Genomic DNA, 14,139 nt, shown 5'->3' with positions numbered 1-14,139 from the left:
AGATCCAGTATATTTCAGATAAAAATTTTCTTGTAGGCCTTATATCTCGAGAACTACATATAGTGTAGCCAAACCAAAACAACTAATTGACTCAGTATGATGTGCTTACTCCGTAAAAAAATACGAAAACTCGATTTAAGGACCGTTCAAAGATTTTGTGGCCCCTAGTCCGAAAAATTCAATATATTGCACACAATCAAACATTTTCTTGTACGCCATACATTTTGAGAACTACATATAGCGTAGCCAAAACAAAACTAATAATTTACTCAGTATGGTGTGCTTATTCCGTAAAAAATATGAAAATTCGATTTAGTGACCTTTCAAAAATTTTGTGATCCCTGATCCAAAAAATTCAATATATTTCATTCAATCAAACATTTTCTTGTACGCCTTATATCTGGAGAACTACATATAGTGTAGCCAAACTCAAACTATCACTGAACTCTGTATTAAACTTGATTTAAGGACCCGTTCAAAAATTTTGTGGCCCCTGCTCCAAAAAATTCAATATATTCATACAATTAAACATTTTCTTGTACGCCCCATATTTTGAGAACTACATATAGCGTAGCCAAAACAAAACTAACAATTTACTCAGTATGATGTGCTTATTCCGTAAAAAAATATGAAGATTCGATTTAGTGACCTTTCAAAAATTTTGTGGCCCCTGATCCAAAAAATTCAATATATTTCATATAATCAAACTTTCTTGTACGCCCCATATTTTGAAAACTACATAAAGCGTAGCGTAACCGAAACTAACAATTTACTCAGTATGGTGTGCTTATTTCGTAAAAAAAAAAAAAAAAAAAAAAAAAAAAAAAAAAAAACATGAAAATTGGATTTACGGGCCGTTCAAAAATTTTGTAGCCCTTGATCCGAAAACTTCAATATATTTCATTCAATGAAACATTTTCTTGTACGCCTTATATCTGCAGAACTACATATACTGTAGCCAAACCCAAACTATCACTTAACTCAGCATGATGTGCTTATTCCGTAAAAAAATACGAAAATCCGATTTAGGAGACGTTCCAAACTTTTGTGGTCCCTGATCCAAAAACTAATTCTTGGCCAAGATCGCAATCTTTTGATCCATTTTTTTTATTATTCCTAAAATTCTTGCTTTTAAATTATTTTAGTAGACACAAAAAATATTTTAATTGAAATATGGTAATTTGGTTTCAAGTCCTTCCTATGTTATCTTGGGAAGAATGCCAAAATACACTCGAGTTTCATAATTTTGTGGATGTTTGTGGGTCGTGGATATGTGCCACTTCATAAATAAACACAGGAAAAATTAAGAGAAAACAGCGAACATGGTAGAAAATCGGGTACAATTAACTTTCAATGAATGTTTTAATAAGTATAAGTGTACAAAATAGCAATGTACATGGAAATATATAGACCTATATATTTTAACTTTTCTGTTGGCATTGCAGTCTTTACTCTGCATTATCTTGGGTTGTAGTTAGCCACTTCACAATGATCTAGTAGAGTTGTAGTTGGCCTCTTTGCTTACGTGTTTCAGAATTTTTTTGATGTCTTCAATTATTATTATTATTATTATTATTATTATTATTATTATTATTATTATTATTATTATTATTATTATTATTATTATTATTATTATTATTATTATTATTATTATTGAGTTTTTTGTCATTAATACGTTTTTTTGTTTTCAAAAGTTCGTTCAGTGGGAAAAGTAATACGTGTTACATTAAGTTTCTTAAGACAAAAAGTACTTTGATTCAGTGCATTGATAAATGTACTAAATTTAAAAGTTCCTTTGTCCATTGCAAAGTAGTATAGCTAAGATACTTTAAACACCTGTGTCTGTCTTTCTTTTTCTTTTCATTATCATTGTTTCAGTTGAAGTTACATTCCAAATATTGAAGATATCAGGTATCAAAATTCGATATGATGTTACTGTTTGTTAATAAGACTGTTTCAATTTTACTTCTCGAGCTCTCGTTTATCAATGTCGAATACTCTACTGGAGATTACACACTGTCTTTTTTTAAGTAGCCCGTTTGATAATTTCACAATTACGGTTACATGGTAGGAAAATGTGCTCCTGTTGAGGAAAGTAAAAAATGAAATGAAATTTTTGAGTTTTACGTCCCACGATTATGCCGGTTAGGCTAAAGGAGACGGTGATGATGAGCAATGAATGAAATGCTGGAATGAAGAAAGTGGGAGGAAACGGGAGAACCCCGAGGAAACCCACGCACGCGGTGATTTTTGCGTAATAGATATAGTCCTGACTAGGTGCATGTGCAGAAATTTATTTTAGGAGGGGTTCAAAGCTTTTTGGGGGTGGCTCCAAATTCAATGTAGAATAAATTTATTAAAAATTGTAAAATCCCTCCTAAAATTAGACTAAATTTACAGAAAAGTCGGGATTATGGGGTTTCGAACCCTTCATGACCCATCCCCTGCGTACGTCTCTGGTTCTGTCACGTGATATACCGATGCTTCATCTGTTGTTCACCAATATGGGCACTATAGTTCTTAAGCACCAGTTCCCGTTTAGATCCTAAAGCGCTTAACAGAGGCAGGAAAAATTCAACATGATTCGCGCTAAAAAAAAAAATTTCATATGCTATACTAGTAAGTGTAGGGTATCAAACCAAAGGCTTAGCGAGAGGATTTCAAAATGGGGTTTTGTTACGTATAAGAAACGAAATAAATGTACCATTTTAAAATTCATAAATTAATTCTTGTATAGTCTATACATAGGATTTTTCTCTTCATTTTCCTTTTTCTTTCATTTTTTTGCACAAATAAATATTTAAAAAAAATCTCTGCAAATTATATTCTTATGCAATGTGCTGTCTCATATTCAAAATATAAAGTTCAAGTGAATCTGCAAGTATCAGACTTTTGTAAATAAGATATGCACACGTACATCATCAAAGCAAGCAGCAAAGCTCTCGATTGCATCATCAATACACATTATCTTTCCTAGCGATAATGTATAGCTTAGCAAACAAACTAATCCAGAAAATGATGAATAAATTTTGATACAAAATAGTTTTGATTTACGTCATTTATTTAACACTAGTAAATAAACGGTATGTACTAAAATGGCATCCTAATCATTTCTTAGTTTTGCATTCCAGTGGTTGTACCCCAGCAGCACATGAACTTGAAACCACGCCCACCGACAGCAAGCACTCTAACCGTAATATTAAAGAAAACGTAATAAGGCCATGTTAATAATGTTACCGGTAACATATAATACTGTTAATCTGAAACAGGAGTTTCCTCGTGGCTAACCGGTTAATGTACGTACCTTTGGCGTCGGATACCTGGGTGGTGTCCTCCCATCTCGCCTAACGATTTATCAGACACTGATGTCTCCAAGATAAGAAAGTCCGCCATTTTAGGCGAGATGGGAATTCCCATCTTACCTAATCCCATGTCGCCTAACATGGCGGTAAGATGCAAAGAGGGAATGTCTGCACTAGAGGGAATTCCTGTGCTAGCATTTTAACCATCAAAACTAAGAAATTGTGAAATCATACGTACATTTCAGAAAAGAAATACCGGTACTCTATGTATTAATCTTTCGTACATAAGAATTTCAATAACCTAGTTTCAGTATGTTTCAATCAATATTGGAAATCTCTGTTTTGCATTTGGTTAACTTCCCACCGCGTATACTCTGCAAGTAAGTCACAGCCATGTTTAGAACAAGCTTATAAAGAATATCTGCTACTTTCATATATCAGCAGCACAATTCATTAAAAATATACAGGGTGTTTCAAAACAATACCGACAATGTTTGGGAGCTGATTCCTGACACTAAGGTAAGACAAAAAGTGTAAACAAACCAGGGTGCACAAATATCCAGGAAGGAATCAGGGTGCTTCCTTTCGGCGTGATGACCAGCCTAAAGTCTGTCGGAAAAATGCAAAAAAAAAAAAAAAAAGCCATAATTCGAGAACAAAAGTCGGATCGAAGTCTAGTAAAAGGAAAAGTTTATTATTTTAGTCGTAGATTCCATTAATGCACAATTCGATGTGTTTCAGGGGCGGCTCAAGAGTTATTCTCAAGGAAACTGTGGAATTCCTGGGATCTTTTATCAAAAGTTGACTGAGGAAAATTGGCTAGAACCAACTACATTACATCAACGAACAAAAATTGTGCTACATTGTCCAAGTTAGAAAAACGCTGTTATAATTCATAAAAAGAAGAGATACACATGTTTGACTAATCTAGCTTGCCTCAGAGCAGAATAAATTTTTCGAGGGGAACTGCCTTCCGACAGACGTATTCTTTGAGTATATGATTTATCATTTTTGGAAAATACTTCAATATGTGAACCGCTTACTGCAGAAAGCAAACATGTCCACATTTCTTAATGTTTGTAGGAGAGACAAAAACTGAAGAAAACTATCTTTACGATATTTCCACCATAACATGAAAATTGGAAACGTCGCGATGCCCATTGTTATTGAGCAGACAAATGCCATTTCGGTGCTAAACGATCCATTGACCTATTATAAACCATTATCGTCCCACAAAAGGAAATGTGTAAATATTGGACATGTTTGCTTTCTGCAGTAAGCGGTTCATGTATATTACATGCAAGAGCATAGCTTTTGTAAGTGTAATTATCAAGAATGCGTTGTATATTATAACCAATAGATTACTTTAATCTCTCTTATTTTTATTTTTATTTCATATTTTAAATTTTAGAATATCCTTATGCGTTTACATTCCTCAACTAATTCACTATTGAGCTCACTATCATACGAACTTCTAACTCACGAACTCTATCATACGAACTCACTATAATACGAGTTTCATACACACGTTTCGTTCGCGATGCTCTTCCACTTTTCACGCCCTAATACGTTAGCGATACCCCGAATTACGTAAAAGTTAAGAATCAGTGACAATACCAAAGGGGAATAGGAGATCGAGCATCCGATACCGGTCACGACGCCTTCCCCCCCCCCCCCCACACACACAGACAAATTGTATTATGATGCAGGTGAAGTAATATATAATTACCCTTTTCGTATACAAAAATTTACTATTTCCCAATTTTTTGTGTCCCTCCGCTTACTCCCACCCAATTAATTAAAACTGGCGTCGTCATTGTTAAGAATCTTTCAGTGAGTTCCTGTATAAATTTAATCCGAATTTAAAACACTTTTCACTGAATATTTTATACGTTAAGAAATAGTTACTGACTCAATGAAGCAATCGATGCAGTTTAGTCCACTATTGTTGACTACGTAGGTCTTCGAGAAATGACCTTGAAAATGCCTATTTAATCGTAATGTGAAATATCCTAATATGAAGGATACTCAATACATGTCTTCACATATTAATGTCTAGACCTTATCAAATATGAATTGAAGTAACGCCTCTTTACTCAGTCATTGTAGAATTATTTTCCCGTTCCTCCATCAATAGAAAATTGTCTGAACTATTTATTTCTTGTCCATAATACGACTAATAATGCCAAAAGACTCACAAATCAAATTTCGTTCGTACCTTTAGCATTTCTTACAATCAACCTATGTAGGCCTCAGTGTTTCGAAAATTATGAGTCCTATAGACTCTTTCTTCCTCACAAATAATAGCATCAATAATACAACGTCTTGAAAACTATCTTAACGGTTACCCATCGACCTCCTGTACCTACATATATATATATATATATATATATATATATATATATATATATATATATATATATATATATATATATATATATATATATATATATATATAAATTAATAAGTTCTTTTCTTTGGTTTTTAATCGGATGCCAAAGAGCTGTGGATAGTGTATGTTTGGTTTTATCATCCAGTTTTTCTAGACTAGGTACAAGAGCCGAAAACCTAACAAGACCCATTTTGGGTCAAACGGTAGGTTTGGGGAAGCTGGTACCCAAATAGAAATACGCAAAAACTTCCCATACTCGATTTCGTACACAAAAGAGATTTTTTTCGAAAAAAACGTGCAAAAACAATTCACTAACCATTGAAACCATTTAGGTGCTAATCGGCGTTGTTGGGAGGGGGTGCTGACGCCTAAACTATATACTTCCTGTTTGCACAAACGAAATTTTTGCATATACAAACGAGTGATACCATTTTGTCACCAATCGGCGTTGGTGGGAAGACGGTGCCTAAACTAGATACGCCAAAATAGCACGCTGTCTGTTGTACACAAACAAAACTTTTTCATGCACAAACGATGCACTAATGATTGAGACCGTTTTGGCACCAATCGGCGAATGCGGAGGTTGGCCTTTTTAGACAGCCATCCCCCCAAATTAATGTTTGAATACTTTGAAATGGTCTGTCTACAAATATCAGATTTGCGTACACAAGCGTACACAAAAGATGCACAAACCTTTGAGACTATTTGGTGAAATTCGGAAGAGGGAGGGATGTCTAACCAGACGTGATAGGTACTATAGTGATAGGTTTATAACAGACTTCTCATTGAAGTACTACTTACACAATTTTCTTTTACAGTTATACAGCAATATATTTGGAGTACAAGCTATCAATAGAGTACAAGCTATATATATATATATATATATATATATATATATATATATATATATATATATATATATATATATATATATATATATATATATATATATATATATATTAACTTTGAAACTTGAGAGAGAAGTTAAAGATCTGTGGTAGTCTCATTAAAACTTTAAGTTGAAAATTAGTAAATAGCATGTGAATTCTATCCATAACATTTTGAACTCCAAGTAGTGGAACTACCATAATTTTAATTCTACTCTGTATGCTCTCAGACATAGAGTTTATACGAGTATGCTAGCAGAGAGAGTGTTTGTCTATTCTATATTCAAAACGAACAATAATGTTCATTCTGCCATTTTAGAAGATTATACAGAAAGCAATTTAACGTTGTCTTATATGGTGAACCATTGTGATATTTGCTAGCTATTATGTTTCATTTTATCACCATTGGTCCTAACAAAAAAGTGAAAATTTGCTAATAGGATATTCACAATCGAAGGAAACGCTAAAACGCGACAAATACCGTCTGTATTTCAAGTATATTGTAGAAGAATAACAGTACTAAGGTAACTTAAAAGAAGAAAGGAATCATAAATAAATAACAAGTTAAACAAGAATTTCAACAAAAATGATACATCTAAAGTGGTATTTATTTTCAACTAAATATCACTTTAGAAGTGCTGTACCTTATTTACTTCAAGTATTTGTCCGCCATCTTGAAAAATCATATTTTTGCTTCGATTTAAAGGTATTGCATGGATAGGTAATACATATAACTATTTTTTGTTTGTTTGTTTGTTTTCTAGTTTTCAGATTCTAAATCTTGCTTAAACAAAGCAACATAGACATGTTTTATCAGATTTTTATCCGAGAAGAAGCACAAGAACCCTGGAATCATCGTGGAAAGAGAATAGCGCTTTTCAACAAATGCTTGAAGTGGCTATCGTGTTCTTGTAAAAACAAATTTACACGCTTCACCATGTTTCTTCACATTTTTTCCAGAGTGGCCCTAGTGATTGAATGAATTTCTGTTTTATTGTTCGTCTTCAGTTCCTCAATGGTCCTGGGGTTATTCTTGTACACCACATTTTTAGGTAACTCCCATAAGAAAAAGTCAGGTGGTGTTAAGTTCGAAGAATGGGAGGGCCCAAATTTTTTGAGATAATGTGGTCACTAAAAATTTCCCTAATATTAGAAATGTTTCGTTGGAAGTGTTGCCAGGGTTGCCATCTGTAGGTGAGTAATTCTGTTATCGCAAATTTTTGCATAAAAACTCAGGTTATACCAATTATGTAAAAATTCTCATTGCTTATCATTAATTAACCTAAAACACACCTGTTTCAGTAATTTTACGAGAACAGTGTTGGCAGGAGCCGCGTTTCTGTCAAAAAACACCCATTTTACCGACTTGCATTAAATACCCTTTTCCATGGCAACTCTGCATCAACTTTGCCACATTTTTGCACCAATGGATGAATGTTGATGTGTACTGCACATATAGATAATCAGTTTTCTGCAACTGAATATTGATTTTCTTCATTTAGTACCGGTAACTAACTAACTAACTAACTAACTCTATGGCCTATGGAACCCGGAGGTTCAGTGCCGCGTTCACAAAAGCTCTCCACTGACTTCTATCCTTAGCTAATTGCATCCAGTTTCTACTTTGTATTCCTATCTCTGCGAGATCCATCTTAATATAGTCCTCCCATCTGCGCCTAGGTCTTCCTAATGGTCGTTTTCCGATGGGTCTTCCAGTCAAGACTTTGAAAGCGTTTCTACCTTCTCCCATTCTAGCTACATGAGCCGCCCACCTAAGCCTCCTAGACTTGACGACCCTAACAATGTTGGGTAAACCGTATAAACTATGTAGTTCCTCGTTATGAAGCTTTCGCCATTCCCCATTCTCGTTCCTCTTGGGTCCGAATATTCGTCTTAGGATCTTGTTCTCAAATACTTTTAGTCTATGTTCTTCCCTCAGAGTAAGCGACCATGTTTCGCAACCATACAGAACAACAGGCATAATTATAGTTTTATATATTTTAAGCTTCAAATTCCTCGACAGAATTCGCGACGACAAGAGATTTTGAACCGAATAGTAACACGAATTCCCTGCTTTTAGTCGACATTTAATTTCTTCGTGAATATGATTTTCGTCTGTTAATATTGATCCTAAATATTTGAAAGTATCCACTTTATCAAAAGCATTATTTAATATTTTAACGCCTCCACAATTTGCCGTATTACGGTCCCGACGCACTTCCATGTATTTAGTTTTCTCTGCATTTACTTCTAAACCCATGTCCCTGCAAGCGTTTAATAAGATCTCTGCATTTATTTCTACTGTTCTCCTATCATCCCCTATTAAATTTACATCATCAGCATATGCCATAACCTGGTGAATGCCGTTCAACTCTAGGCCCTGGTTGCTATCTTTGATTTTCCTTATGGCGTATTCCAGCACAAAGCTAAATAATAATGGCGACAACGCATCTCCTTGTTTCAGGCCATTTTCGACGTGGAAGCTCGTGGACAAAAATTTTCCTACCCGGACTTTACTTTGGGATTCACTTAAACATATCTTAATTAATCTAATTAGCTTTCTCGGTATTCCAAGTTCTGTAAGAACGTTGTATAATGTTTCTCTCCTAACCGAGTCGTAAGCATTTCTAAAATCAATAAATAGTTGATGTACCGGGGTATTGTATTCCCACTTCTTTTCGAGTATTTGGCGAATGGTAAATGTTTGGTCGATAGTTGATCGATTTCGTCTAAATCCGCACTGATAATCTCCAATAATTTCATCTGCGTATGGGGTCAATCTTGCTAACAGAATATTTGAAAGGATTTTATAGGATGTTGACAGAAGAGAAATGCCTCGATAATTATTACAGTCAGTTTTGTCGCCTTTCTTGTGAATTGGAACAATGATTGATTCTTTCCACTCTTGTGGCAATTCTTCCTTGTTCCAGATAAGGAGAATGAGTTTGTGTATCTTGTTCCACAATTTTTCGCCTCCAGCTAAAATTAACTCAGCCGGAATTTCATCTACACCCGGAGATTTGTGTTTCTTCAATTTCTTTATAGCGGCTTCCACTTCTATTCGATTGGGTTCTGGAATATACGGTTCTGCGGTGTGTATCTCCTTTTCTCCACGCACATTAGTTTTTGGCTGCGTGTTCAGCAAATCGTCAAAGAAATCTTTCCATCTATTTAAGAGGCTATCCGTATCAGTGAGAACTGTTTCGTCAGATTTCTTTAATATATAAGCACGAGGTTGATAGCCTTTCTTAAATTCGCTGATCCCCTTATACATGTCCCGAATATTTTTATTTTTACTATTATCTTCAAGTTCCTTAATTTTAGCTTTCAAAAAATCCCGTTTCTTTGTTCTAAAAGTTTTGGAAGTTTCCCGCCTGATATCTGCGAAATTTTGTGTAGTTGTTTCATTCGGATTTTGTAGCCAGCGTAATTTTGCCTGTTTTCTCTTCTCTGCTAGTTTAATGCATTCTTGGTCGAACCATGGTTTGTTCCTACGTATTTCCGCGTGTCCCAATTTTTCTATTGCTGAACTTTTAACGCTATCTCTAATTTCAATCCAAGTATCCTCAACACTAGTGCACTCCGAGTCTTCTAAAACCGCGAATCTATTCGAAACTTCAATCTGGTATTCCTCTCTTACCTGGCTTTCTTCTAATTTCTTTAAATTAAATCTCTCCGTTTTCGGACATTGAATATTACCTTTATTCAACGATAATCTCTCCCGTATTATCGCTACTACCAGGTAGTGATCAGTGTCACAATCAGCCCCTCTAAACGACCGGACGTCAATTATGCTAGATTATCTTCTTCTATCTACTAAAACGTGATCAATTTGATTATGTGCTTTTCCGTCTGGTGATGTCCAAGTGTATTTATGAACGTCGCGATGTGGAAATTTTGTACTCTTCACGATTAGGTTTTTGGATGTTGCAAAGTTCACGAGTCTAACACCGTTGTCATTACTTTCCTTATGCAAACTTTCGTTCCCTATAATCGGTTTGAAAATATCCTCTCGTCCTACCTTCGCATTGAAATCCCCTAATAGAATCTTCATATGGTATCGCGGGAGTTGGTCAAATATCCGTTCCACTTCTTCGTAAAAATTATCTTTTATATCGTCACCCTTATCTTCAGTTGGAGCATGTACATTTAAAGCAATAATATCACACCACCGTCCCTTAAGAGTAATAAAAGAAAGTCTGTCAGTAACAAATTCAACCCGTTTAATTGCTGGTAATATTCGTTTGTGAACGAAAAACCCTGTTCCTAACTGGTGATTTTTATTTCCTTCCCCGTAAAAGAACGTAAAATTTCCGGAATTCTCAGATCCATTTCCTTCCCACCTAACTTCCTGAACTCCTACTAAGTCCATCCTGTATTTCTCTAACTCACTCGTTACAGATTTTAACGCGCCTGCCCTATAGACTTCTAATATTCCATGTTCCAAATCTCATGTCCATTTTCTTTTGCTGATGTCGTGCCAAGTTATCAGTCCTTGTCCGAGGCTTTTGTGAATGTTTCTGAACAAGTACCTTTTTTTACAGGATGAGGGTGTTAGCCTTACCCAAACTCCCAAGCTGGAGGACCACTCCTAGTCGTCTGTCCGTAACTGCTTATTCAGTATATTCGCAGCTAACCTCTATATCTAGAGGCCTTCTCCTCGATCCGCAACCTGAGGACGCGCCATGCCGTGGTGACAGGAACCCACGTTACACGGCATTTAGTACCGGTACATTTTTTATTTTATACTTCCGGTACTTTCTTTCGTTACTACACAAAAACGTTACAAATTCCAACATTGGTTATGATCTCGAAAATATCTGCAGAGAACATGCTTACATTTGTTTCAAGTCTCAGGTCTTTATCGTTCTTGATTCAAAAGATACACACAATCAAACTTTGGGTTGCGCAACTTTACGGACATACTGTATAATCTCTCCTAAACAATACGTATGCAGTCATTTTTGCGCTCCAGTAGCAATGCTTCTTAAATTAGTTTTGGTTAAGTTAGATCAAATTAGGTAATGTTAAATTGCAGTTTGTTAAGTTATATTCAATGTATATCATACATGTTGCTGAACATATTTCAGAGCACAAACGTAAAACAAATTTGCGATCACATAATACTATAACTAATATTAGTTTGGGCAATGTAAGTTTGATTCAACAACGCTAAACGAGGGTCTAGGGTTTTTTTTTTTTTTTTTTTTTTGTATGTTACTACTGACAAGGATAAAATCACATGGTCAATATTCTTATCGTATTCCGTTTATCATCTGTCAATATTTGGCTTGCTGACATCAACTTCGTTTGAAAAATTAGAACTTCACTTGGCATCCAGCTAATTTTTTTCAGCGTTTATCTAATGTAAATTCGATAACTGCACGAATATTTGAACGATAACGTTTAAGTGCAACGCTTGAAGGAGAGGACGGTAACGTTTTCTGTCACCACACAAAATAAATGTATCAAGCATTCTAGATAGCAACATTTTCTTTCGTCATCCAAGAGAATAAACCTATTTCTTAGTAACAATTTGTCTTTTTTATTACCTGGCATTTTGAAATATAAAAGTACGTTAAATTAATGCACAATCATTGTTTTTTTTTTTTTTTTTTGCGCATTGATTTATGTGTGGAGTTATTTGTCTGTTTTTTTTTTAAATGTGCACGGTGGCTCAGCGCTTACCTCTGGTGCGTGAGTTCCCTGGGTCGATCCCCCGGCCAAGTAAGTTTGTTGTGGACAACATCGTGTCTGTTAGTTTTCTCGGGGTTCTCCCGTTTCCTCTCACTTTATCATTCTACCAATTCTTCCATCATCACTCACTTCCATCACCGTCTCCCTTAGCCTAACAGGCATAATCGTGGGACATTAAACACAAAGATTTCACTTCATTTCAATGCGTGTCAAATTGTAATTCTGTGTGTGATAATTATTCAAATAATTTGTGATGATATTGGTCTAATTTAATTCACAATGTTAAAGCCAATTGCGAAACAAGAACATTTATTAAGTAACATTTAAATGACAATTCAAATTATGTCTATATTGTTTCAGAGCATTGGCCCAGATTTTTTATTTTCTTTCCATGCACTCTTGTTTCTAAATAAAATGGCGAAAGAAAAGTAGTGTTCGGCTTAGAACGTTTAAGATATGAAATACGAACTTGATCCGAGTAGCATTTGGTCACAACGTGAGTTAAGAAAATAATGTTTGTATGAGATTAAGTTATTGTGTTATTCTGATAAAACACGAAGGTTCACTTTGTGAACTGCATAATGCCAATTCCTCGTCGTTTTTTGACGACATTACGGATTTAGCAATTAATAAAAAAAAAAATAAGATAGTTTAATTCGTACAATGACAAATTAATACTTTATTTTAATATCATTACTTTTTATTTACTTTACCATTATTTCGAGGAAATACAAAATATGAGGAAATAAAACAGGATTTCTCGTTCACAACGAGTTGAATTTGTTAAGGATAGACTTTATTTTATTACTGTTCAGAGTGGGCGGTGCGATATTATTCTTCCAAATGTGCATGCCTCATTTTATTTTATATTTTATTTATATTTATTTTTTATACTAAAATTAAAATGCTACAATAGCAAAAAAAAGAAAAAAAGAAAAGAAAGAAAAAAGAAAAAAGAAAAAGAAAAAAACGCGCCTGAGCTCCAACCTATAACCTTTGATTTACGGTTATTTGTGATTTCACGTTTAACAGAAACAAATATTTTAAACTATGTGTACTTTAAATAAATTATTTAAGTAGACCTTTTTTCATATAAAGTTTATTTTTTTTAAATATTGTTCAAAGCCTTTGTATTTAAATAAGCCTTTTCCAAAATCAATGCAAATGAATTGTGCTGCCGTCTTTGGAGTTCTTTTAAACTATACGTTTGTAGGCGTTTATATGTTTATGGCCAATCCTTTCGACAATGAGATCTCGGAAACTACAGGCTCTAGAAACATGACGTTTTCACTGATCGATTGCAAATTTTGTGTAGATTGTCCAGTTCTAATTGAATATTTAAAAAACATGGCCGTTATTTCTTTATTGCATTTTTACGGGTACACTGGAAGTGTTGAAATTGAAAAAGAAAAAATAACTAAAGCATCGTATCCTACACATTATACATTCCAACACCATATAATTGTATACAGAGGTTGAATACATCTCAGGCGTTTGTTTCATAGCCGAATAATGAAAAACCAAGGATAACCATTTCTCCATTCTAACAGTAGTAACTAGTATCTTTATTGTTTGGAGTATTTTGCCCAATGAACACTATATATCACTGACATTATACTTAATTGTGTGTGTAATGTATTTGCTTTTTACATACTGCATGCAAGAAGAAAGAAAACTCTGATCATATATGAATTAAAAACTCCAACCGGAAGTAGGCTCAAATCTTGTAAACGGTGAGAGATATTGAAAAAGTAATGGACAAAATCTCCCCTTTGTGGTATCTCTTGCCAATTTTTATCATATCAAGATGTCTTTCACTTGTGTCTGTAAAGGGACATGTACAAATGTGAGGAATAACAAA

The 14,139-nt window shown here is 34.4% G+C and overlaps 1 protein-coding gene across 1 annotated transcript in view; it reads right to left on the bottom strand.

The window, feature by feature from the left end:
- Positions 1-14,139, bottom strand: part of LOC145688503 (transferrin-like) — a 142,533-nt gene that overhangs the window by 102,206 nt on the left and 26,188 nt on the right. The gene's annotated exons all lie outside the window — the stretch shown is intronic.

This window comes from Thermobia domestica, chromosome 1, assembly GCF_964235325.1.
Source record: "Thermobia domestica chromosome 1, izTheDome1.hap1.1, whole genome shotgun sequence".
NCBI lineage: Eukaryota > Metazoa > Arthropoda > Insecta > Zygentoma > Lepismatidae > Thermobia > Thermobia domestica.
Note: the sequence above shows the minus strand (reverse complement) of the source record. Positions and strands in the feature narration are given on the sequence as shown.